Source organism: Sinocyclocheilus anshuiensis, unplaced genomic scaffold (assembly GCF_001515605.1).
Source record: "Sinocyclocheilus anshuiensis isolate Anshui unplaced genomic scaffold, SAMN03320099.WGS_v1.1 scaffold62, whole genome shotgun sequence".
NCBI classification, from domain to species: domain Eukaryota; kingdom Metazoa; phylum Chordata; class Actinopteri; order Cypriniformes; family Cyprinidae; genus Sinocyclocheilus; species Sinocyclocheilus anshuiensis.
Window position 1 is genome coordinate 647,467 of NW_015544180.1, and position 11,585 is coordinate 659,051.

At 39.8% G+C, this 11,585-nt stretch overlaps 1 protein-coding gene across 2 annotated transcripts in view; it reads left to right on the plus strand.

The window, feature by feature from the left end:
• Positions 1-9,560: 9,560 nt before the first annotated feature.
• The window catches only part of LOC107696336 (sterile alpha motif domain-containing protein 9-like), a 27,185-nt gene continuing 25,160 nt past the window's right edge, over positions 9,561-11,585 (plus strand). For both annotated transcript variants that reach the window (XM_016496623.1, XM_016496627.1), the window contains exon 1: positions 9,561-9,965. The gene's annotated coding sequence lies outside the window, so the exon portion shown is untranslated. The remainder of the gene's footprint in view (positions 9,966-11,585) is intronic.

Genomic DNA, 11,585 nt, shown 5'->3' on the forward strand with positions numbered 1-11,585 from the left:
CGGGTTCTACAACTGGTACTTCATTGTTCTGAAGAAGGATGGAGGGTTGCATCCCATTTTAGATCTACGTCAGTTGAACCGCTCAGTCATGCGATTGAAGTTCAGGATGCTCACTATCAAGCAAGTCATGTCTCAGATCAGGTCCGAGGACTGGTTTGTCACGATAGATCTAAAAGATGCGTACTTCCATGTCTCCATCCGTTCCTGAGGTTTGCTTTCAGGGGCGAAGCTTATCAATATCGGGTTCTTCCTTTCGGCCTTGCACTCTCACACCGCACTTTCACGAAGTGTGTGGATGCTGCTCTGGCTCCCCTGCGACTCCAGGGCATCCGCATACTGAATTACATCGTTGATTGGTTTATTTTGGCTCAATCAGAGCAATTGGCGGTTCGGCATCGAGATGTCGTTCTCGCTCACATGAAAGAGCTGGGGTTAAGACTAAACGCCAAGAAAAGTGTGCTTTCTCCAGTACAGAGGAGCACTTATCTTGCTCTGGCTCCCCTGCGACTCCAGGGCATCCGCATACTGAATTACATCGTTGATTGGTTTATTTTGGCTCAATCAGAGCAATTGGCGGTTCGGCATCGAGATGTCGTTCTCGCTCACATGAAAGAGCTGGGGTTAAGACTAAATGCCAAGAAAAGTGTGCTTTCTCCATTACAGAGGGCCACTTATCTGGGCGTGGTGTGGGATTCGACCACGATGCAGGCACAGTTGTCTCCTGCTCAGATCGAGTCAATCCTTACTGTAGTTGCGAGAGTCAGAGAAGGCCAGTCACTCACTGTCAAACAGTTTCAAAAACTGCTGGGTCTGATGGCAGCTGCGTCCAACGTGATACCTTTTGGCCTGCTGTACATGAGACCCTTACAGTGGTGGCTCAAGACCAAGGGGTTCTCCCCGAGGGGATGGATGGATACATCCCTCACCGGCTGGGGTGCGGTCATGAGTGGCCACCCTGCCCGCGGTCTGTGGAGCGGTTGCCATTTCACGTGGCACATCAACTGCCTTGAGATGCTGGCCGTGTTTCGAGCTTTGAAGCACTTCCTCCCGGACCTAAGAGATCGTCATGTATCGGTGAGCACCGACAACACAGAGGTGGTCTCTTATATCAACCACCAGGGAGGTCTGCGTTCGAGCCCCTTGAACAAGTTGGCGCACCAGATCCTTGTGTTGTCCGAGGGCAAACTCTTTTCGTTGAGAGCAGTACATATTCCTGGGCATCTAAATATGGGAGCAGACATCCTGTCGAGGCAGGGGCCGAGGCCCGGGGAATGGAGGCTTCACCCCGAGGTGGTGAAGCAGATATGGAGAATTTTTGGGCAGGCTCAGTTGGACCTGTTTGTGACTCATATGACATCGCACTGTCTCCTCTGGTACTCTCTGACTCATCTGGCTCCACTGGGGCTGGATGCTATGGTACAGACTTGGCCGAGGCTTCATCTGTATGCCTTTCCCCCCGATCACTCTGCTCCCAGGAGTTCTGGAGAGAGTGCGCCGGCATGGGGTCCATCTGCTGCTAGTAGCCCCATTCTGGCCGGGCCGAGTATGGTTCTCGGACCTGATTTCCCGTCAGGAGGGATCTCCTCTCACAGGCGGAAGGTACGATTCTCCACCCCCGCCCGGAGCTGTGGGAGCTATGGGTGTGGCCTCTGAGGGGGCACAACTCGTAGCTTCCGGTCTCTCAACCGAGGTTGCTGAGACCATCCTCCAATCCAGAGCTCCCTCCACGAGGAAACTGTACGCCTTGAAGTGGAAACTTTTCACTTCTTGGTCCGCAGGGTTGACCCACTCCACCTTAAAAGTCTACGTGGCGGCCATTGCGGCCTACCTATTGGTGGCCAGTTTTCACTTCTTGGTGCGGAGATTGCCAGCTCGACCAAGTTAACTGCCCAGTAGGTACAGTGCTGGAGTTCCTGCAGGCCCGTTTCTCCACAGGGCTAACCCACTCCACCCTGAAGGTCTAGGTGGCGGCCATTGCATCCTACCACGCCCCTCTTGGTGACCAGTCAGTGGGTAGACACCCCCTACTCACACGTTTCCTCCGCGGTGCACGGAAGCTGAGGCCCCCGGTACGATCTCGTGTCCCCACGTGGGACCTGGCTGTGGTATTAGAAGCTCTCTGCAAGCCTCCTTTTGAGCCTATTGAGGAGATTTCTGATCGCTTTCTCTCTATTAAGACTGTTTTTCTTCTGCCGATTTCTTCCCTTAAGAGAGTTGGGGATTTGCAAGCCTTCTCAGTGGCCCCTTCCTACCTTGACTTTGCGCCTGGCTTGGCCAAGGCTTTTCTCTACCCTCGAGCGGGTTATGTTCCTAAAGTCCCCTCTGTCACACCACAGCCTATTGTACTGCAGGCCTTCTGTCCTCCTACCTTCAGAGAACCCGACCAGCAGAAGCTTAACTGTATGTGTCCAGTGCGAGCACTGTATTCCTTTAATGGGCCGTCTTCACTGAAACTCATTCAACTTCCTACAGGGAGAGAAAGATTGCAGAAAGACTAAAAACTAGGGCTGTCAATCGATTAAATTTTTTTATCTGATTAATCACATCCTTTTTCTGTGATTAATCGCGATTAATCTCACACTTCATGAAATTAAGCATAGACCATTTATCTTGTTTCAAATGTTTATTTTGTCATCATTTGCAATATCCAGAAAAGTAAACAAAAAGACTGAAGGGTGATTCTGAAAAATCTATATTTTCTGCAAGCTTTTTTCAAGATAAATTTAGATGACTTTCCAAAAAAGGACACTTAGAAACTCCAAAAGGACACCAAAGAACGAAACGATATAAGGAGATCAGAATTTTATAGTATGTGTACAGTGCAACAGCAAAGAGCTTTTTTTTACATTTTAGATTAGCCAAGTTGCGATACCGAACAGGACCACATGGAGATGCCAAAAAAAACTAAACCAACCGCCTGCTGACTGTATATATCTACTACAGTACACGGATCCATTCCGTATAACTAAACACAGCAACATAAAAATGGCAAATCAAAACATTATCGTGAATGTGTGTTGAAACAACGTGAATGTATGGAAATGTCTGTGCCCGCAAGCAGAGAAGCAAAATTGGGTTAAAGGGTTAGAATATACAGTAAATTGTGCTTCAGTCATTTTGCGTTAATTGCGTTAAATTATTTGAACGCGTTAAGGATTGTAAAATTAATCGCATGCATTAACGATGACATCCCTATATTCCTTGTATAAAATAAGGCATTTTTACCAAATAACTTAGAATAAGTTGGAATTGATGTATTAATAAAGTGATTTTGTTTAATGTATTTCTAATTTTAATGGAGTTTTTACATTGGCTCTACAGTTAATAGTTGATTGAGCTAATGTGTGCGGTTCAAATGATATATGAATGCAACACGGACCAAAGACAGTAAGTGACCCTAAAAAGTATATATGTAAAAACTGTATGTTGCCCATTACAGTTATGTACAGGTGTCAGAACCATTGTCTACTTGCAGTAGATCTCCACATGTGCAACTGAGTAAGTTCACAAATTATACATCATAAAAGCTGTCCAATCAGGTTGTGACCGTATCTTTATGTCTTTTGTTTCGTATCTTTAAGTTCAATGTTAAAAATGACATTGCGAACACTAAGCAATCCAGGACTAAATGTATCCTTTTCTTTTTTGGTCCGGACCAAAAGAACCCAGGAGAACCAAACTACAATTGTGAAATAAAAAATGTCTAAAAAATTTTGAGATAGAGAGGTCTGAACTTTTTTACAGTGTTGGTGTAGGGGTGGAGTTAGGATTAGGCAGTCTGAAGCAATCTGTCAGGAAGTCTAATTTCAGCAAAACAATGGCATTTACTGTAATACTGGTCTGAAATGCACTCTCATTAATGCACACAAAGAACAATGACTGAGGTCAAGATATCTGTTAAATAATAAATTAGATTTAGTTTGTTACTTGCCAGACCCTGACACTAGCACCTAGTGTATCAATTTTCACTAATTGTCTCTCTCACATTCTCGTTCTCTCTCTCACTACATGTATATGTGTGTAAGAGAGCGGAAAGGAGAGCTTATTTCCATATAAAATAATGATATTATCATGGAAATTAAAACAAATATGAGGGATAATAAAAATAAATCATGAAAATTTAAAACATCCCTATTTTCTGGTTACCCTGTGGGGTCCTCGTTTAGACTGACAAACTACTGCACATAAAACATTAGCAAAGATTTAGATGAAAAAAAAATGTCAACATGATTACTATTATTCTTTTAATGTCTTAACACAATCACAAATCAAATTTTAAACTATATGTATTGTATCAGTTTTACTTCAGAATGTCTCAGCAAGGTGGTGGTCATGTATGCCAGAAGTTTCTTCACTCTACCTAAATTCTCATTGCTTACAGTATTACACCTGATCCCATGTTACAACCATCCCTGGTCTCCCCTATATTACATGTACAATGATTTTTTGATGCCATTTTTACTTGTTTCTTTTAGAAGGGTTTCTGATTCCAGTATGGAAGCCTCAAGACATTTAGAGGTAAGTTGCACAGGAAAAGTCAACATTTCTTATGTACATCATCTGTAGTTTCCACAAGATACGTCTTTGTTGTAAAAATGCATTCGTTTATACACTAACCCACAAATAACCATTATCAATCACCTGCATCAACTGTGGGATTGTAAATATATTTCAGTCTTATACAATAATTAATTACTGATTACACAACAGTTTTGTTTTTTTACTATATTTCTGTTTGTTACAATGTATTTTTTTTTTCTTTTAGTCCAGGTCATATGTGAAAATAATGTTCACTTTTTCATAAAAGCATGAAACTTGGTACACTTTTATAGTTTGCGGCCCTAAACATTTTCAGAAATGGAGCCATAGCAAAAACACCTTGTGGTTGCCATGGTGACCATTTTACTTTCCGTAAACCAAATTATGTATTTTGTGTCATAGCTCCTAAACCAAACATGATAACACAGAAAAGGTGATGTCTTACCCCTATGTTTTGATGGTCAAGGATTACAATGATACCATATACATAATTTTTTTTCTTTGATAATTAACTAATATTTTATTCAATAATAAATTAAAAGATTGTTTTCAAGAATATTATCATATATTTCAGAGATATATAAAAAATCATCTCAGGTAAGTGTATTTTTCCTTACTTCTCAGGCAGAGTCAGGTAGGCGGTAGTGTGTTTCCAAAGCATTCTTGTTCTCTCTCAAAAACGCTCTAACATCACACGCAGACGGCAACGCAATCAGGTGAACAGTTAATGGTTAATTCAGTGACTTTATGAGAAGGATTACAATGAAATCTCAGGAGATGCATGTGGTGTATTGGGACAATGTGTATTTGTAATTACTTGGTTGATGTCTGGCATCTCATTGGTTCCCGACTTTGGGAGCCAGTATTTAAGTTATGTGATGTGTTGCAGTGATTGACGTATGTATTTACCTGAGTAAAGCGTGTTGATGTTTGCCTCGTTAATACATTATAATGCAGACTGAAATTTCAAACATATTTCATGTAAACTTAATTTACAATCACTCTCTGGGGCCAGAGTTGTCTATTATGTTGTCCACAAGGGGGAAGCCAGAGTCCTGCATGCGGGTGGAATTTCTAGGCTGGACTATTGCAGTGCTCTTCTAGCTGGACTTCCATCATGCGCAATCAAACCTCGACAAATGTTTCAGAATGCAGCGGCACGACTACTCTTCCATGAGCGCACAAGGGCCCACTTCACATCTCACTTTATCTCCCTGCACTGGCTACCGGTTGCAGCTCGCATCAAGTTCAAGACATTGATGTTTGCATACAGAACAGCCACAAGCTCAGCACCCTCCTACTTCCTCCTCACTCTTAGGAATCTACAGGTGCATCTCAATAAATTAGAATGTCGTGGAAAAGTTCATTTATTTCAGTAATTCAACTCAAATTGTGACGATCACCTTTCCTGGCTGGTGAAATGATCTTCCCACAATCGCAGTAATTAACTGAACTCCCAACATGTTATCTGACAGCAACACTATTTTAATCCCATACCCAACCCATTTGACATAAAAACTGGGACCCAAACCACATCTGCATTAAATCTCCTACATGAGGTATACAAAACTAATTTATTAAAACTTTTATTCAAATTGTGAATAGATTAAATACAGAAAGCAAGCAAAGAGCACTCCCTTTAATATAATCACTACAGCTGTCAATTAGTGGCAGCGCGATTGGCTACATTGCTCAGCGTGTACTGGACCGAGTCAAAATATTCTTGGTTATTGGACCCACAACCTGCCCGTGCTTGTCACCGTCTGGCCCGCACCCGCATCACACCCTACACATAATTATTTTTCCACCCATTACATCAAATATTAGCGATTCACCTGCATGTACCTGTCTTTACAATATGGTCCTTGAAGGACAGCTGGTCACCAAAGAATAATTTTTGATGAACCTAGCAGGATGATGAAATCATGCTGTAGAGTCGAAGTGGCAGCGAAAACAAGAAGCTCAGTTTTTGCCAGGTTGAGCTGCAGGTGTTCCTTCATCCATGCCGAGATGTTTGCCAGGCAGCCTGAGATCAAACTGATGATTTGGAATCAGCTTTCGCTATCTGCAGGGCTACAGTTACCAACAGCAAAGTTGAATGGCCGCTGCTGAAACCGGATTGGTTAAGTTCAGTTGGTCATTCTGTGAAATAAATAATGCAACTGTGTCTATAAAGGTTTGAACCAAATGGTCCATTCCATTAGAATAACAAAGGAACAGCATTCCTCAGGAATGTCTTGTAGATTGCAGGATCTCCAGCGGGAAGGTCCTAACAGTATTGTTTCTAGCCATTTTGTCTTCAGGTATAAAATTACATCCCACAGACAGAACTTTGGGAGAAGCTAGGATTCATACAAGGGTAAAATTGTTTGAAGGAAGACATGCTAACGTTGCTATTGAAGAACTGCTACACTACCATCTTCAATAAATTCTTCTCTCTACAAAAATTTTGGTCAAGCCTACTTCATTTTTTTGTATTTGATAAATCTAGTACATTGGTGAGCCACCCGAAAGACTGCTCAGCAAAAACACAATAAATATGATAATACATGGGGAAAATTTTAGGTATTATGCACTGGCCTGTCTAGACAGATATTGTCTTGAAAAGAAGTTAAAGTGGATCATAAAGTGTCAGTTGCTGTATTTACATCCAGAGATGAGAAATGGGTGGGTGAGGGAAGAGAGGATGACACTACAGAGGAAAGATGGAAGGGTGAAAGGGAGTGTAGGTTTGGAAGATGAATGAAGCTAGGAGTGGAAGAGGAAGTCTGCAGTGTAAGGCTTCTCCAGATGGATTTCGAAGTCACCAAATACTACAAGTGGACTGCCATCAACAGAGAATGAGGACAGCAGCCTATACAGCTCCTCTATAAAGGTGCCCAGTTGACCAGGAAGGCAATAAATCATTACAATATGGAGTACAACAGGAGCTGTTACCATAATAGCATAAAACTCAAAATAATTTTTATTGCACAGGGAAGAGTGGGTTGAGTAATTCCAATTATTAGAAATGAGAAGACCAGTACCCTTCCAACCTGACGGGGGGTGTGAGAGAAAGGGAAGTTGTTAGAGAGAACAGCAGGGGTTGCGGAGTCTTCTGGATGAATCCAGGTCTCAGTCGAGCCCAAGATACTAAGAGTAGACTGAGAAGCAATGGCCAGAATGAAGTTTGTTGACAGATGACTGACAATTCCAGAGACCCACAGAAAATGACACAGGTGCAGCAGAAGGGGTGCAGATAGGATGCAGTTTAGCAAGATTGCATTGCCGTCTGCGTGTGATGTTACAGTATTGTTGAGAGAGAACAAGAATGTATTGGAAACATACTACCGCCTACCTGACTCTGCCCGAGCGGTAAGGAAATATACACTTACCTGAGATTATATTTTTTTTATATCTCTGAAATAAATGATTGTTTTCTTGAAAAAAAATTGAATAAAATATTAGTTAAGCTGGTGTGTGGTGGGCATTCTGGCGTAATATGGCTGCAGTCGCATCATCCAGGTGGATGCTGCACATTGGTGGTGGTTGAGGAGATTCATGTAAAGCGCTTTGAGTACCCAGAAAAGTGCTATATAAATGTAACGAATTAATAATTAATTAATTAAAGCAATCTTTTATTGTACTATTGAATAAAATATTAGTTAATTATCAAAGAAAGAAAAAATAATAATAGCCATATTGACTTTTGTAAATGCTATGATGATGCTCAGATACTGTTATTTCCTTCTCACATTGCTGATTTCACCATTAATTCTTTACCTGAACAGTTATGTTGTTGTATGTGATATCATTGTAATCCTTGACCATCAAAACATAGGGGTAGACATCACCTTTTCTGTGTTATCATGTTTGGTTCAGCACATATGACACAAAATACATAATTTGGTTATGGTGGAAAGTAAAATGGTCACCATGGCAACCACAAGGTGTTTTTGCAATGGCTCCATTTCTGAAAATGTTCAGGGCCCTAACCTGTACAACTGTACCAAGTTTCATGCTTTTATGAAACAGTGAACATATCACCTCAAATTTTGCACAAATCACCTGGACTAATTAGAAAAACTTGTATGGTTTGGTGAAATAATCAGCCTCGCACCATGTCTAGTGATTTAGTATTCGCCCAAAATGTGGTTATATGCATTTATTACAGAGGAAGTTGTACTAGGAGTAGTGGTTTATATAAAAGCAGAAGTAATTCTGATAACTAAAAACTGCAACAACAGCAGATGGAGAGAATGGAAAGTGATAACTTTAACTAAATGGATAACTGGAGCAATCATATTAAATGTAAATTTAAATGATGGGAACAAAAGGAATAACACTTTAGTAAAATTTTAATGAGGCAATAGAATATTGAAAAATGAGAAATAGAAATTATTGAAATAAAAAAAAAAGCGTCAGCTAAAATACTGAGATGTAATATGATGGGTTAAAAGGATGTATATTGGATAAGAAAAGGGGGATAAACCAAATTTTTGTATATGCTTTACAATTTGGGCCCCAACATGATATTATAAGAGATATGGTGCTTAGAGAAGATGTGTCGAGACCAAAAAGGGGAAAAATTTAGATCAAGGAGTATACATGAATGTTTTTGGGGAAATTAAGAAAAATACAAGAGGTCAAATTAATTGATGAAGTTAAACAAAAGGACCAATGCCTTTGAGGGGTACATGCAACTGAAGATGAGAGAGTAATAAATGAGATAGACTGAACCAGGAAATAGCAAGAAGGGGGTGTTTTGGATATGGATATTGATATTGCTATTGCTATTTATGTGTTTCAATGCTATGTTATTTGCTTGTTTTTATGTTAACGCCATATATGCTTTGCTATAAAAATGCTTGTACTTGCAATACTTTAAGACAGGATGAATAAGCAACAGTTGTGAAAGTTAGGTTTATTTAGTTTGATGCTCTGTAATCAACCATTAAGTTTGGCAAGAGTATACAGAGGGGTTGAGAGAGCATGTTGCAACATCAAGAGGACACGAAACAGACAAAGACATACGGTAAAGAGGCAGAGTGCTAGACGCAGAGAGCAACATAAGCGTCAGAGGAAGTATATCCGCCTTATTAGACATGAGTTACACAGTATTCCCCAAAAAGAAACATATAAAGTCTGAGTAAACCACTCTTCAGATGCTGCCTGCATTAAGCGTAAAGGACACCTTATACCCTATTGATGAGTGCTTAACAGCATCTCCAATGTTGCTGTTTAAAGTTTGATTTTAGAACTCATATCTTAACTGATTTTAAGTTATATTTTTGCATTAAATGCTTTGTATTGTAACTAATAAGAGACTTTATTGTTGCGACTGCCTGCCGTGAGACTTTACTTGTAACTACAAACTGAGCCTCAAACAAGAACAACCACAAGGGAGTCTTCTACGTCATTCCTGAAGAACTTCAACCTGCGGACGGGTGAGTGCTTCATGGTTTAGGCTAGATCTGACTATCCTTGCCCTCAGGGCCGGTTCTAGACCTTTTGAGGCCCTAGGCAAAATTCATGTTGGAGGTCCCCGAACCTCAATAAAAAGCACTTAAAAACAAATGTGATTACCTTTTTATTTATACAACTTTAAATTTGGTATATTTTTACGTATACAGTACCATATACAGTATCTCTTTTTTGGTTGTTGAGGATGTTATTATAGCCGTGATTATTATTGTTATTATTTTGCAGCAGTTTGTTCATTAATTTATTCACAGTTCCTGAATTCCACTTCAGTAAATGAACATCATTGCTTATCATTTCTTTAATCAATTTTGACTACAGATACTGTCATATTAATATTAATTATATAATATGTATTGCATTGTTTCCTTAAATATGAACTATATACACAAATCAAGTGGAAGTGAACAAGACGATCACTACTAAGCAGAAGTGAGGTTAATTTCTAGTTAGTTGAAACTGAAATGAAGTGTTATGTTAGAGCAGTAAGACAAGCATCAGCAGAATTTAGAAGATACACACATATGAGTTTTTTTTTTTTTTTGAAACATAAATGTTCTATTGTGTTTGCTTTTTGACTTTGAATACAAACCTCTTTGCTTTTACTTTTGTAGCTATTTTGCTAGTCAGTTCCCGACGCGATTTGAATGCCAAATTTGTGCATTCAAAAACTGCTTTGCAACCAGAAGCTTTAACTTAGCTTTGGCTACCTGAAATTAAGGAAAGGACTAGAGATGTTAAAACAATTGGTAAATCTGATAAAAGACAGACAAATTCATCCAAATAAAATAAATTGTTTTATATATTTCAAAAATACAAATGTATCAAAAATAAAAATAATTTTTTATTCTCTCTCTCACACACACACACACACACACACACACACAGAGAGAGAGAGACAGAGAGAGAGAGAGAGAGAGAGAGAGAGAGAGCTTGACATACATGCTCTGGAACAAGTTCTGCAATCCTACTATATTTGTGTACAGTATGTACATTGAGCACTGCAGTTGGCTCATTTGTGGCCAAATTTGTCTTTTTGAAATATATAAAGGTATTTTATTTGGATGCTTTTTTCTGTCTTTTATCAGATTTACCAACTGTTATTGTTATTCTATTTGTGCTGGTCAATTATGAACAACAGGTTCATACAATAGGCACTGTAACTGCTAGCAAGAACTTGAGAGAATTGGGTGGGGCCGAGGGGCCGCTGCTGCAAATATTTGAGTGGCTCCTCCCCTAACAGATGTAATCTCACTTCAAACTTTTGATATAATTTGAGAGCCCTGGTTAAAGGTAAGATAAAAGGACACACCGAGTAACACTATACACTGTTCCATTGTGTGCAATCTTTGTGGATAGAAGTAAATGGGGATCACAACACTCCTCATTTGCTCAGACATGATATTTCTATAACCTGCTGCATTCTGAAATAGTCTAATTTTGATACTAATATTCTGAGAAATAAAGACAAGGCTGAGTTAAAGAGATGTGGAGGCAGTTTCATTGCCATTTGTGCTTCTCATTGCCATTTCCTGAGGAAATAGTGGTTGTAATGTTTTTTTTTTTTTTTTTTTTTACAAAAAGGC